At 39.6% G+C, this 13736-nt stretch overlaps 1 protein-coding gene across 3 annotated transcripts in view; it reads right to left on the bottom strand.

Annotated features, from left to right (window-relative positions):
* The window catches only part of WTAP (WT1 associated protein), a 34176-nt gene extending 28708 nt beyond the window's left edge, over positions 1-5468 (bottom strand). Inside the window, exons 1-2 of one of the 3 annotated variants that reach the window (XM_051998034.1) lie at positions 3747-5467; positions 3340-3571 (exon numbers count right to left, since the gene is read on the bottom strand). The gene's annotated coding sequence lies outside the window, so the exon portion shown is untranslated. Of the gene's footprint in view, positions 1-3339; positions 3612-3746 lie in introns of those variants that run through there. The other 2 variants (XM_051998036.1, XM_051998035.1) reach the window with 2 other exon arrangements.
* Between the last annotated feature and the right edge of the window lie 8268 nt (positions 5469-13736).

Raw genomic sequence — 13736 nt, 5'->3', positions numbered from 1 at the left:
CATTCAACAGCATTTAAGTATAACATATGTAAAAGACAAGAGAATACAAAAACAAAAATAAAAATGGGCCTTTTCCACAAGTAATGCAGTGTAATAGACAGAAGTAGTGGAGTTGATGCTCAAAGACCTGGGTTCAAGACATACTTTTGATAGTTTTTAACTATGATCGCTACTAAAACCTTCAATACATTCCTCAATTTCCATATGTGCAACAGGAGGATATTCTTGTATCAACTTTATAGAGCTTTTGTAAGGATCAAATTAGACAAATATGCATAAAAATATTTGCAAATATTTAAAATGCTCCATAAAGCTTAATGTTCTTAAGGAGATTACATTTTAATGGAAGAATACATGTACACACGTATTATATAATTCGAGGAAGGAAAATAATTGGGGGGTGGGGGGAGGAGAATCAGGAAAAGTTTTCTTAAGGGAGGCAGCACTAGAAATTCACCTATTAGAAAGTTAAGGATTTTCAGAGAAGAAAGAAGAAAATGCATTCCAGGAACATGGGAGTTTGTACAAAGATCTGGAAGCAGGGAATGGAATGCTGAGTTCAAGGAACAGTGAAGGCCAGTTTGGTTGGAACAAAGAGCGCATGAAAGGGAGTCATGTTAAGGTAAATTAGTGCCAGACTACAAAGTGTTTTAAATGCCAATGTGTGAAGAATGCATTTTAGCCAAAAGGGATTCTTAAGCAGGATATTGACAGCTCAAGTCTTTGTTTCAGGAAGACTATTTTTTGTACCTGTGTGAAATTTGGATTGGAAAAGGATTTGCCCGGTTTCAGGGAGACTTATTAAGAGGCAATGAATAATACTTAGTATAAGTGATGGAAGCCTGAACCAGGATGATCTTTTAATCCCAGGGCTACTACATATTTTTTAGACATTACTGCACCCACAAATGATTGTCATTTAAACATATTGAGAGTAGGGCATGGTTTAAATATTAGATTGAAGAGACGATCAATTGCTCAACTATGATATGATGATGAATCAATGATGATAGAGACTAGGTGGCACAATGGTACTGACTTAAAAGTTGGCTAGACCAGAGTTTAAAACTTGTCTCAAGACACTGGAGGCATGACCTTTCTACCTCAGTTTTGTCAATTTTATAATGGAAATATAATAGCATCTATTTCACAAGTTGTTTTGAAGATCAGATAATATTTTTGAAGTATTCATCACAGTGCTGGGCATGTAGAAAAATTTGCTCAGACTCCCCCAGTTTCTGTATCAGTGAACAGGGTGAACAAGGCTTATTCTGTTACCTCGTTCATCCGAATAAAACATAGGATGATGAAAATAACATGTAAAAGTATTATTCTGAAATAAGCAATATTCCCTCATTTTAACCTTTACATTGCAGCAACATCATAAGAATTGGGTTCTATACTGTACTGTTTCTAATTCACTTTTTTATTTTGGCCTCAGTTTTCCAAATGAAGTTTGATTCGTCTTTCATATCTCTTCCAAGTCTAAAATCTGTGGACTAAATTCTATACTGGAGGTATCCTGAAATAGTAAAAAAAAAAAATACTGAACTTGAAGATAGAAAACATCATAGTTATGATTCTACTATTATCACAATTGTGCAACCTTGGGTAAAATCAATAGCCAAAGCATCTTGTAAGCTTCAGTTTCCTCATTTGGGAAAAATGGGGACCACTGGGTTGAGGATAAAGCTAATCTTATGAAAATACTTTGCAAAAACCACATGAAACTAGTTTCTCCCCCAATCAGTCAAAACATTACATAAAATACTTGAAAAATATTTTTTGAAAAAAAGTGAAAGGAAATAGAATGGGTCTTTCCTACTACTTGAAATGGGACCACAGTAAACCATTTTCATAAACTGTACCACTCAAAAAACTAAAAAATTAGAAAACTAGCCTGATATTCTCATTTTCAAGACAGTAAGGCCCAGAGAAATTAAGTGACTTTTTCAAGGACAAGTAACAGAGCCAAAATTCAAAATCAGGTCTTTCAAAACCAAATTCAAATAGTGTTTCCTAAACCAGCTACTTGAAAAGCACTACAGAGAACACAATCTAAAGAACATTTTTCTCAAAACTATTCACATGTTGCTAATAAACACTCCACCATTCAGAAAATGCTTAATTTATCACTACAGGGGCTGGGAATTTAAGAGAGGAGAAAAGAGACTTGGAGGGCGGAGCTATCCTATGATTTTCATTTATCCTCTGTAGCAAGGCTTTTTAAAACTTTTTCTACTCGAGACCCTCTTTTCACCCGAGAAAATTTTATGACCCCGGGATTTACAAGTATGTAAAATAAATATACAAGTCAAACATTTACTGATAATAAATCCCAATTTTTCGACCTCACATTCAGTTAGATAACTTTACATGGAGTTTCGACCCACAGTTTAAAAGGCTGGGCTGTCTAATAACCAAATAATTTAAACATTACTTTTAATCAGTTTAAGAAGATGTAGTACACAGAACTCAAAACCACAATGCAACTAACATTACTTGGAAGTTTAATAGATTTTTTTTTTTTTGTAAGACCAAGTATATTAAAAAGTATCAGAAATCAAGACACTCTTACACCTACTTTTCCTTCGCCCAAATTGTTTATATAAAACGACCCTCATTTAAAAAAGACAGGGGAGAGGAAGGAGGCATGGGACCTTAAGAAGTTTCAAGCCGTAAACAAATTAATACTTCTTTAAAGCTACTTTGTTTATTATTTCCAAGGATTAAAGCCCATTCTAGCTTTAGGCTTGAGTAACTCCTAGGAGGGGGAGGGCAAAGAGAAGTCCATTAGTGCTCCCCAAAGCTATTTTTTATTAGAATAAATCTAAATTTAGTCGCCCTGGGAAAAACCTAAACGTTCATTTTTTTTTTTTTTTGCGTAGTTTTTTTTTTTTTTTTTCTTTTAACCCCAGACAACCAGAATCCGACCGAACGAGGCTGGAGCGGGCTAAGAGTGTGGGGCATTTTGGAGCCCCGGCCGGTGGGCAGCTGGAGCTCCGTGCGCCGGCCCCTGCGGCGACCCCGCTCCCGCGCCTTCGGGCCAGCGATTCGTCCGTTCTTTCGCAGACATCGGGAGGAGAGGGCAGAGGAGAGGCTAAAATGGCCTCGGGCGGCGGCGTCCGCGTCCCCGCTTCAAAGGAGGCGAAGCAGTTAACGGAGTCGGCGGCCCCACAGGCCCCCGCTCCTCGAACCCCTCCCGCCTGCGGCCTCAACTCCAGAGGGGCGGCCTGACGGACTAGGCTTAGCCGGGTGGGGCGAGGGGGGCGTCAGGAGGGATACGGTCGCTCCGGGGCCCACAGCGGGCGAGGTGGCGGCCCCGAGTCCCGCACTTACCTCTCCACGCCGAGGCCGCCGCTGCCGCCGCCGGCTTGTCACATAGACCGATCCCGTAGCCTACTCTTTGCGTACGGGCAGACGGACGGAGCGGCGGGGGGCCAGGCTCGGGCGACCCCACCACCCCAAGCCTCCTGGGTGCCCTCGGCCCCAGCGACGGCTCCTCCTCCTTCTCCCGCCGCAGAGACTGGCTCTCCCCTTTATTTGCGGGTCTCGCTGCTACAAAATGGCGCTGGAGGAGGAAATGAGGCTCCGTCACCCCCCCCTTCCCTTCCTCGTCTTCCCGCTCCTCCCGCCGGACGGCTCCGCCCCCAGCCCCTCCGGCCCCGCCCCGGCTCCGATCCGCGGCGACCGAGCCGGGCCCGCCCCCTCCCTCCTCTAGTCTCGTTCTGGCTGGGTTCACTCACCCGGAGGATGAGGCTGCCGACCAGTCGCCTTCGCGTCCAGCTACACGCGGGTGGGTCGCCCGCCCTCACCTTGCCGCTCCCGGTTTGGGGGCGGGGCGGGGAGGAGACGGCTAGCGGCGGCAGCAGCCTTTAACAGGGGCTAGCTCAGGCTGCGGCGGCTTAGGATTCACCTAGCTCCCAGCCCCCCCCCCCCACGGAGCCCAAACTGAGAAGCCCGGAGCGGCCGCCCAGTCGGCCCAGTGACGGGTGGGGGGGGGTGGAGGACAGACGTGGAGGGATGGGGTCACGGAGGGAGGCGGGCGCAGAGCGAGGGAGGGGAGAAGGTTGGAGTTCAGCCGCAGAGCATCCTGGGAAAGGAAGCGGGGGGTGGGGTGGGTTTTTGCCTTCCCAGTCGGGCGGGTCGGCGGAGAAAAGGAACGTTCCTGGGGTCGCCACCTGCTGCTGCAGGAGGGCGCCCGCCAGCGGAGGAATCCTCAGAAACTCATTGATTGGTTGTTGGCTGTCTTTCCAAAGGTCGCGAGGAACCTTAGGTCCTTCCGCGCCTATGGTCTTTGCTCGTGCGCTCTTATTCTAGTTGCAAGCAAAATTGCTCTCTAATCCGAGCCGCCTTTAGTTCGACTGCTACCGCGGCTCGTGATGTTTTGGAGAACTTTGAGACGTATGTCACTCTTACGTGACAGTGTCGTGAAAGTGGCCCTGCACCTCTGGGTTGCTCCGACCTCTTGTTTCTGGCGTCTAGAGATCGTGTCTCCCGGGGGAAGGTGGAGGGGCCATTGTTTTCGACGGGACTTGGTTTCAGTCCCGGGATGTCGGGCGGACTCTCAACTGCTGGGTAAATTAACACAAGAGGGAGTACTTCCCAGCGCTTCCCAGAAGCTACAGGCTTTTCGGTTTAATTGTTTTCTGTCGTTCCAAATTCCCTGAAATAAAGTTCATTAAGGAGAAACGAACCAAGTGAGAAATCAGCGAAATCCCGACCCTCCACCCTCCTTTTTTGTTCTTTTTCTTTCCAGAGTAGAACGTAAAAAGCCCTAAGTAGAACCACACTCTATTCTGTACTTAGTACTTATCAAATCATTTCGGTTGTAGGTGTGTGTACAAAAATTAAGTGCGCTGACTTTTAAAGAAACTGTTCTCCTGAGTTACTCGGGATAAAATTAAAGGGAAATTGTGCTTTCTTGAAGGAAATGTAGGACGTTCCTGTGAAAAGCAGAAAAGAACGATAAAATCAGCCGATATTGCCGAAAAGTAGTCATGAGAGTGAAACGAATTTCTTTAGCTTTAGTGTACGGTTTCCCTCAACTTATTAGTTAATATGAAAATGAAATTTCTAATCTGGGAAACTTTTTTAGGGCATTATGTTTTTAGAAATCTCGAATTCCTGGTATCTCATAGTTTTGAAGCTGGGAAAGTCCCTTCCTATTATTATAGCTCTTTGCCACCTGACCCCAACCTATTTTTCCAGACTCATTGGACATTACTAGCCCCCTCGTGCTCTATGTTCAAACTAAACTGGCCATCTCTGTCACGCGTCTCTATTTTTGTGCTGGTTGTTCCCCAGGAACGAAATGCACATCTTTTCCACCTCCGTTTTATGGAATTCCTTTCTTCCAGATGCAATTCAAATAAATAAAAGTTTCTGATTCCCCAGTTGCTGGTATCCTCTCAAACTCTTGAATTTGTATTCTCTTCATATTTATTTACTCTATATTTGTTCTCTCTCCATTAGAATGTAAATTTCTTTTGAGAAGCATTGTTGGGATTTTTTTTTTTAATTTGGACCCTCAAGAATACTCTCCTAGGAGTAGATGATATGTTCAAGGAAGACCAGTACGTATGGTGTGAAGGTTTGCTGAGCTCCCCTTGTCACTGAATTCTTACCTGTGGCTCCAAGAAGCTGTGGCCTGTGTAGCTGCTACACACCAGTAAACAACAAAAAACGGTTTTGGCAGATAGGATAAACCAGATTGAGTAACTGACAAGGTTAGTGGGTTTGTATGTTGCAAGCAAAATTGCTTAGGTTTAAATTATTTTATTTTTTCTGATTATACATGTATATTAATTTTGTAATATAACTTTCTTTATGAAACAACTATGTTTAAAGTGAGTTTCCTCTTATGGCAGAAGCCAAATGAAAATCTCTAAGGTAGGAAGGAGGGAGAAAGGAAAAGAAAGAGGCAGGGTTGGAAAAAAAGGAGAGAGAGAGAGGGAGAGAGAGATGGAGGAGGGGAGGGAGGGAGATAGGGAAAGAGAGAGAGAGAAGGAGTGAGTGGGACCAGCAAGTGACTACTGCCAAGGAACTATTCTTTTGGCCCACAAGGGCAAGCATGTGCTCTACCTTTGCTATATGTCTCTCCAGTAACTCTGAAAGCAACATAGTACAATGCAAAGATCATTGAACTTAAAATCACAGGACCTGAGTTTGAATCGGGACCACCTTGGCAAGCAGCAAAATCCCTTTGGGCTCAGTTTCATCGTCTATAAAATAAAATTAGTTATAAGTATAGATTCTACCCCAAGCATATGAAGATTTCTCTTGCTGAAATGGTCAGATGAGAACTATCAAAGATGCTGTGGAGTGCTTAGAACTTGCCATGGTCATCTCCTGCACTCAATGCCATGACCTGCCTCACTTTAATGATCCTGGAAGAGAGAGTTTGACACACTTTGTGCCTCACTGAAATCCAATTCACATGCTAATCAAGACATCACTGTAATGTCAATGGATCTTTTAAAAAATTCGATGAATTACAGCAATATCCCCAAGTGGAGACAGGAGGTACCAGGGATAGAAGACCTGGAATCAGGAAAACTTCAGTTCAAATCAAACCTCGGTGTGATCCTGTTTGCCTCAGTTGCTCATCTGTAAAATGATTTGGAGAAAGAATTGGCAAACTACTTCAGTATCTTGAAACAACAAAACCCCCACAAATAGAGCAATGAAATAATATTAAAAAAAAATCCCCATGGTCTACCTTAGTGCTCAATGGGTAGGAAGTACTGAATAAATCTCTCTCCTTCCCTCCCTCCCTCCTTCTTTCTCTCTCTCTTTCTTTCTTTCCCTTCCTCCCTCTCCCTCCCTCCCTTCCCCCCCTCCATCTCTCTCTCCTTTTTTCCAATCCTGCCTCTTTCTCTTCCTTTCTCCCTCCTTCCTACCTTAGATATTTTCATTTGGCTTCTGCCATAAGAGGAAACTCACTTTAAACATAGTTGTTTCATAAAGAAATTTGTATTACAAAATTAATAGACATGTATAATCAGAAAAAATAATTTAAACCTAAAAATATTTAAAAAAATAAAAAGCTAAGGATTAAAGGGATCAATTGACTTAGGTCACACAGCTTGTGTTTGAGGTAGAATTTAAATTCAGGATTTTTTGATTCCCATACTTCTTTTTACTCCCAGCACCGAGGACAGTGCCTAGGCATACAGCAGTCACTTAATAGAGGCTCATCAAAGTGAACTGAAATGAAAACCAGTGACATGGTAAAAGAGAAGGGACTTCTCTTATTTGGTGAGTTCCAAATTGATACTGATATTGTCTTACATAAAATTTAGTTGACAAGAATTTGTTAGTAAACTACTTGGAGAGAGGGTTATTACTTCTAAATATTGAAATGACTGTCACAAAGAGGAAACAGGGTTTTTTTTCCCATTTCTAAAATGTTATAAAAATGTGAATTTTTATAATTTTTGTTTTGATGACCAAATATAAGTATTTGTAGATGAATTTGCCATTGAATTTGTCATGGTGCCATGAAAGCTAAAAATGATTCCCTCTCAACATGTCTTTTTACATCTGTCAGAATTACTAGCAACATGAAAGGGCTCTCAATAGGAAGAGAACTTCTCACAAGTAGAGAGATTCTTTGAAGAAAGTAGCTTCTTTGTTAAATAAATACTTCCTACTTAAAAACAAAAACCAAAATAGTTGTGTCTCATTCTTCATGACCCCATTTGGATTTTTTTGAGGAAAAAAATACTGTAGTCGTTTCCCATTTCCTTCTCTAGCTTATTTTCTAGATGAGGAAACTAAGGCGGACAGGGTTAAGTGACCTGTCCCAGGGTTACATAGTTAATAAGTTTCTGAGTCAGATTTGAACTCAGGAGTTTTCCTGACTTCCAATCTGGTGTCCTATCCACTTTTCCACCTAGCTGTCTTTAAACCCTTCAAAGTGATTTTTTAAAGACCTTTTAAAACATTAATCTAAAGAGAATTTTGTTGATCAAAATTATACACTTAACTATTGCTTAGCTATTTTTTTTTTAATTCATTTTATAAAGGTTTGAGTTTACATTTTCTTATCACCTTGGTGAGGTTATCAGAAGGTCAGCTCATCAAATTTTAATTGTATCTTCTCATAGAGGTTAACAAAGAAACATTCATTGGTTTTACTAATAAAACTTGTTGGCTTGGACATATTGGTAAAGACTTTATATCGACAAAAAATGAGTTATGATGGAGTAAGTTGTTCAGTATAACCAGTCTTTGAAAGTGAATTTTCATTGAGGACTTGACCAAAGTTCTCCTTTTTTTTCTTTCTTTCTTCTGGAGAGACCTAAGACTACAGCAGAACTAAGAGTGCTCAAGATGTTAGTGGATGTTTTGGAGAAGAGGCATGAGGCATATTATGACATGATGTGCCTGAGAAGAAAAATCTTGGACACCAGGAGTCCACTTTACTTCAGCCCCAGATGTATAAGCCTTTATGCCAAAAAACCGAGTAGCAGCTGGAATTTTGGCAGCGTGTAATGAGGATCTTAGCTTTAAAACTAAAAGGGACTTTAGAGATTAAGGAGCCCAACTAACTTTATTTTATAGATGATGAAACTGAGCCCAAAGGAATTTTGCTGCTTGCCAAGGTGGTCACGATTCAAACTCAGGTCCTGTGATTTTAAGTTCAATGATCTTTGCATTGTACTATGTTGCTTTCAGAGTTGCTGGAGAGACATATAGCAAAGGTAGAGCACATGCTTGCCCTTGTGGGCCAAAAGAATAGTTCCTTGGCAGTAGTCACTTGCTGGTCTCACCCTAGAAAAGGCAAAAGTCTTGTAACCACATGGCAGTCTTGTTGAGGGCAATCGTTGAATTATGTGGTGAGACTCCCTGAGGAATGACTACCAAGTAGTAATCTAGCAGGAGAGGGATTTCTTGGGCAATGCCCATCTCATTGGTGACTTTAAAGATAATCTCAGGGTCAAGAGTTTAAGAATCTAGACTTCTATTGAGAGAAGAGAAACTTCCTAAGAAGCATGCTTCAGAGAAAGATTTCAGCATCTGTGGTTCCAGTCCCAGGAGGAACAGAATAAGGGACAAGAATTGTAATATGGAAGAGTAGGGGACTTGTATATGGTACTCAATCAACAAGTATTTATTATGCACTTACTCTGTTGCAGGCACTGTGTCCAGTTCTGGGGATACAAAGAAAGGCAAGAGTATTTCCTGCTCTCAAGGAGCTCACCTTCTAATGGGGGAGACATGTGTAAACAGCTATGTACATACAAGTTATAAAGTAGTATAGATTCATGTTACTACATTGAATTAATCAGATAGTATGATTTTGATGGGAAGAATCTTAGGTGGATGAAAATGACAGGATAGTTTTGTAAAACTGAAAGGACTTTGAGGGCTCGTACAAAATAGGACCTATTAGAGAAGAAAGAGAATTGTTTTGATTGTGAGCTTCTTAGAGTCTTTTTTCTACATTATTTATTGACTCCTGAGGGTCTTTTGTATTTTCTGTGAGGTTTAATAAAGGTCTTCTTGTACTTTATATATCCATTATCTTGAGTGCTTTTGCGGGATCTGGGAATCCTTATATACATCTGTGGGAATCTAGACATGAGATTTTCTCATAATAGATTTTTAGATGAAGACATAATGAGCCAACCCCTCCCCTAGATGGCAGGTAGACCAATACATGTTAAATATTTTAACAAAGGTTTTGACAGATTCTTATTCTCATGCTATTTTTGTGAACAAAGTAGAGAACTGTGGGCCAGAGAATGCCAATAGAACAAGTCTAAAATCTTCCACAAAATTCCTGAAATACTTGACAGATATCTTGTCCTTTCTGAGTCTTAACTATAGGCCAAACCAGCCAAATACCTTCAAAAGATTCTCTTATATAAGAACTTAAACATCATGCTTACGTATCTGGACACTCTCTGCTCAATGCCCTTCTTCAACTAGGGTGCATAGAAATGAACACGATACTCTAAAGATGAGACCTGATGGGCAGAGTACAGTGGGTTTCCTTTCTTGGAAGTTATATCCCTCTAGAAGAAGGGAAGGTGCCTGGTTAAAGGACAAGCAAGAAGTTAGTGGATATCCTGAGAGATGCCTAGACAAGGCATTATTATTCATAGAAGTGATTTTGGAGGCAGCTAGTCTGGCTGCTACATGAACAAAAATCTCCACTACAAAAAAAACAAAAAACAAACAAACAAAAAAAATCTGGACAAATAGAGGCAGCTAGGTAGTGCAATAGATAAAACACAGAATATGGATCAGTAAGACCTGAGTTCAAATGTAGCCTCAGCATCAGACAATTCTTAGCTATGTAATTTTGGGCAAGTCTTTTAACCCTGTCTACTTCAGTATCTTCAATTATAAAATGGAGATAATAACAGCACCTACCTCTCAAGGTTGTGAGGATCAGATGAGGTAACATTGTAAAAACACTTTGTAAATCTCTAAGTGCTATAAATGCTAGCTATCATTAGTTATCTACCCTTCTTGAGAGAGAACTCACCATCTTTTGGGACAACCTTTTTTGGGACAACAATTGGAACAACTAATTTTTGTTCTAAATGTTTGGAATTTTTTTCTTAAATCTGAATATACTTCTTTGCCACTTTTAGTCATTGTTCCTATTTCTATACTTTGGGGGTCAAGTAGAAGAAGCCTAATCTGTCTTCAACTTTTGAAGACATATATCAACCTTTGAAATAATTAAAGACAGATGCATGTCTCTCAAAGTCTTTTCTTCAAGCCAAATGTTACCACTTCCTTTAACTGATCTATGTATGGCATTATTTTAGAGCCCTTTATCACATGATTATCTTCCTCTAGATACTGTCCAGTATATCAGTGTCCTTAAATATCTTAAGCAAGAAACTGAAGACCTTAGGAATATAGATGGTGTTTTCCTCCTCATTGCTTATCAAGATCAATGGCTTCAGATGAGAAATATATTGGGGGAATTAATTTAAGATACTAGTATCTGAAAAAAGAATGTGAATTTTTATTTTTGCTTAGAGGCAATGAAGGAATTTGTTTTTCTCAGCAATATATATTCGTTATAAGGAACATGTTTTTCCTTTTTTTCTTTTTGGGGGGCTTTGGAAGGCAAGAAAATAGATTTCTGTTAATTAAACATACTTTAGGAAGTTTGAGGGATGTTACAGATGTGTAATACTACATGCACTTTCAGATAAGGTCATTATATTGTTAATTTTGCTTAATTGATTTGTTATAAGAAAATGCAAAAAGAGTGGGGATGATCTGGAAATGTTTGTGACATAAGAACAAAACAAGTCAATAAAACTTAATAAATAATTTATACTCATCCAAAGAAATCCATAAACCAGTGAAAAAACATGTTGGGGGTCATTTATGTGGAGAACTATATACAGAAACAAAAGCAATATTATAATCAGACCAACTGAATAGGAATAGTTCCTGGGCCAGATCATTTAGTCTACTGCCATGAAATTACAGATAAAGCCCAGAGTTTATTTTACTTGGTCAGACAGATTAGAGATGAGATCTTCTAAGTCCAAATTTATCACTTTCCACTGTGCCACACTGCCTCAAACCTATGGCCTAAAATTCTATAGAAAAATTTAGCCAAGGAGGTATGGGAAAGTTTGAAGAATAAAATTCTGAAGTTATAAAAGGAAATAATTTCAATGAAGAAAAAAAGGGTGATTATCTACAAAGACTGATAAATTCATGGAAACCTAATGGATCAAGTTAGATTTTTTTTTTTCCTGAGGTAATTGGGTTTAAGTGATTTGCCCAGGGTTACGCAGCTAGGAAGTGTTAAGTGTCTGAGATCAGATTTGTACCCAGGTCCTCCTGACTTCAGGGCTGGTGCTCTATCCTGTCAAGTTAGATTTTAAAAAGTCATGCAGAAGATAGAATCAAAGAATTTTTGAAAGCTATTTGTAAGAAAATAGGAGGATCAAAGAAGGGAAAAAGTGGTATAAATGGGATCATGATGATGGATGATAGAAACCAAAGAAAATGAGTTTATTTCTGTTTTCCTTGCCAAGAAGCACAGAACAAAAGTAGTCAATAAGGAGTTAATACCTAACTTGAGTAGGCAGCTAGAAAAAGAGAATTTAGCTGCCCACTTGACACAATCAAATTTTAAGTGTATAAGGAGTTATAAGGAAATGAAAGTCCTGGTAAATGTGATTTCTGAAACATTTAGTAATCTTTGGAATTTTCATAGAAAATGTGAGAACCCTTACAGGGACTGGAGATGTACAAATGTTCTAAGTTTTCAAAAAGTGAAGAGAATGTACTATGCCCTAGTCAAGCCATATCTGTAATAGTGGAGTTAGATATTATTTAACTTTATTTTAAGATCTATCTTGAGATCACAATAAAATTTTTAAATGTTTTTATTCAAATATATATAAATTACAGTATACATAACTGAGCCCCAACCTCAGAGAATGCAGGATGTTCCTCCTGCTGCTAGCTTAAGTAGAAGAGCCTGGAGAAGAAGCAACTATTTCTGGCGAGGGATAATGATATGCCAACTTCCTGATTCACCACAAGAACAGGTTTTCTCTTTGTTTCTAGTCTGCTTAATACACGAAAAAGAGGAACCTTTTTGATTTGCTTCTGAGCTGTAAAGAATGCATTCAAAGGGTACTAATCACCTAGGGCATGTACTCTTCCCTGCCTAGCTGTGCTTGATTAAGGAATCAAATACTGCTGCAAGCCTTTGGTGGGGATAGAAACCTCAAACCTTTATTATCTTGTGCCACCATCTTTACTTCTGTCTCAAGTAGCTACTATTCTCTCCTACTTTAAAGGAGAGCATTAGAGATAACAATAACTTCATTAGTTTTGAAAGATTGGAATAGTAAGTACTAAAAGTCCAGACCCTGAAGAACAAATTACTTGACCCAACCTAGCAGTAATTGAGATGGTGATTTTTCCATCTGTAACACTAAATCAGCAGTCTTTTGAGGGCAAATGCTTTGTGGGTATGCTTTGAGCCACTCTCCCTAGGGAACAGGATAGCATAAGGGAAAGTGTTCCTTAGGTTTTGAGAAATGTTTGTGCTTCTATTTTTGCAATATCTTCTCATTAAATATCCCATTGTAAAAGCAAATTGATGTTAATTGATTAAAAAATTTTTAATAGTATTTTATTTTTTCAAATTCATGTAAAAATAGTTTTCAACATTCATCTCTGCAAAATCTTGTATTCCAAATTTTTCTTCCACTCCCTACCTCTCCCTCCTCAAGACAGCAAACAATTTGATATAGGCTAAACACATGCAGTTCTTCTAAACATATTTCCACATTCATTATGCTGGGCAAAAAAAAAAAAAATCATATCAAAAGAAAAACACAAAAAAAAAGAAAAAAAAACAAGCAAACAAACAAGGTAAAAATACCATGCTTTGATCCACATTCAATCTCCATAGTTTTCTCTGGATATGGAAAGCACTTTACATCGCAAGTCTATTGAAATTGCCCTGAATCACCTCATTGCTGAAAAGAGCCAAGGATGATAACTGATTAAATGATACTGGGATACTATAAATATTAATGCCAATGGCTGCCAACATTAGAGAAAACACACCAGATTTGGGGGTGATGATGAGTTGAAGTGATAGTACTAGTGAAAGAGCCCCTTCCTCCAAACTCCTTAGGAGTAACTCCCTAGCATTCTGAAGGAGAGGATTATCTAGCCTCCTCTGGGGGACCTGATTCACCATTGTGAGTGTGAGTTGGGAGGAG

This window comes from Antechinus flavipes, chromosome 4, assembly GCF_016432865.1.
Source record: "Antechinus flavipes isolate AdamAnt ecotype Samford, QLD, Australia chromosome 4, AdamAnt_v2, whole genome shotgun sequence".
In the NCBI taxonomy this organism is placed as follows: Eukaryota; Metazoa; Chordata; class Mammalia; order Dasyuromorphia; family Dasyuridae; genus Antechinus; species Antechinus flavipes.
This window is presented reverse-complemented; position numbering and strand designations above follow the sequence as displayed.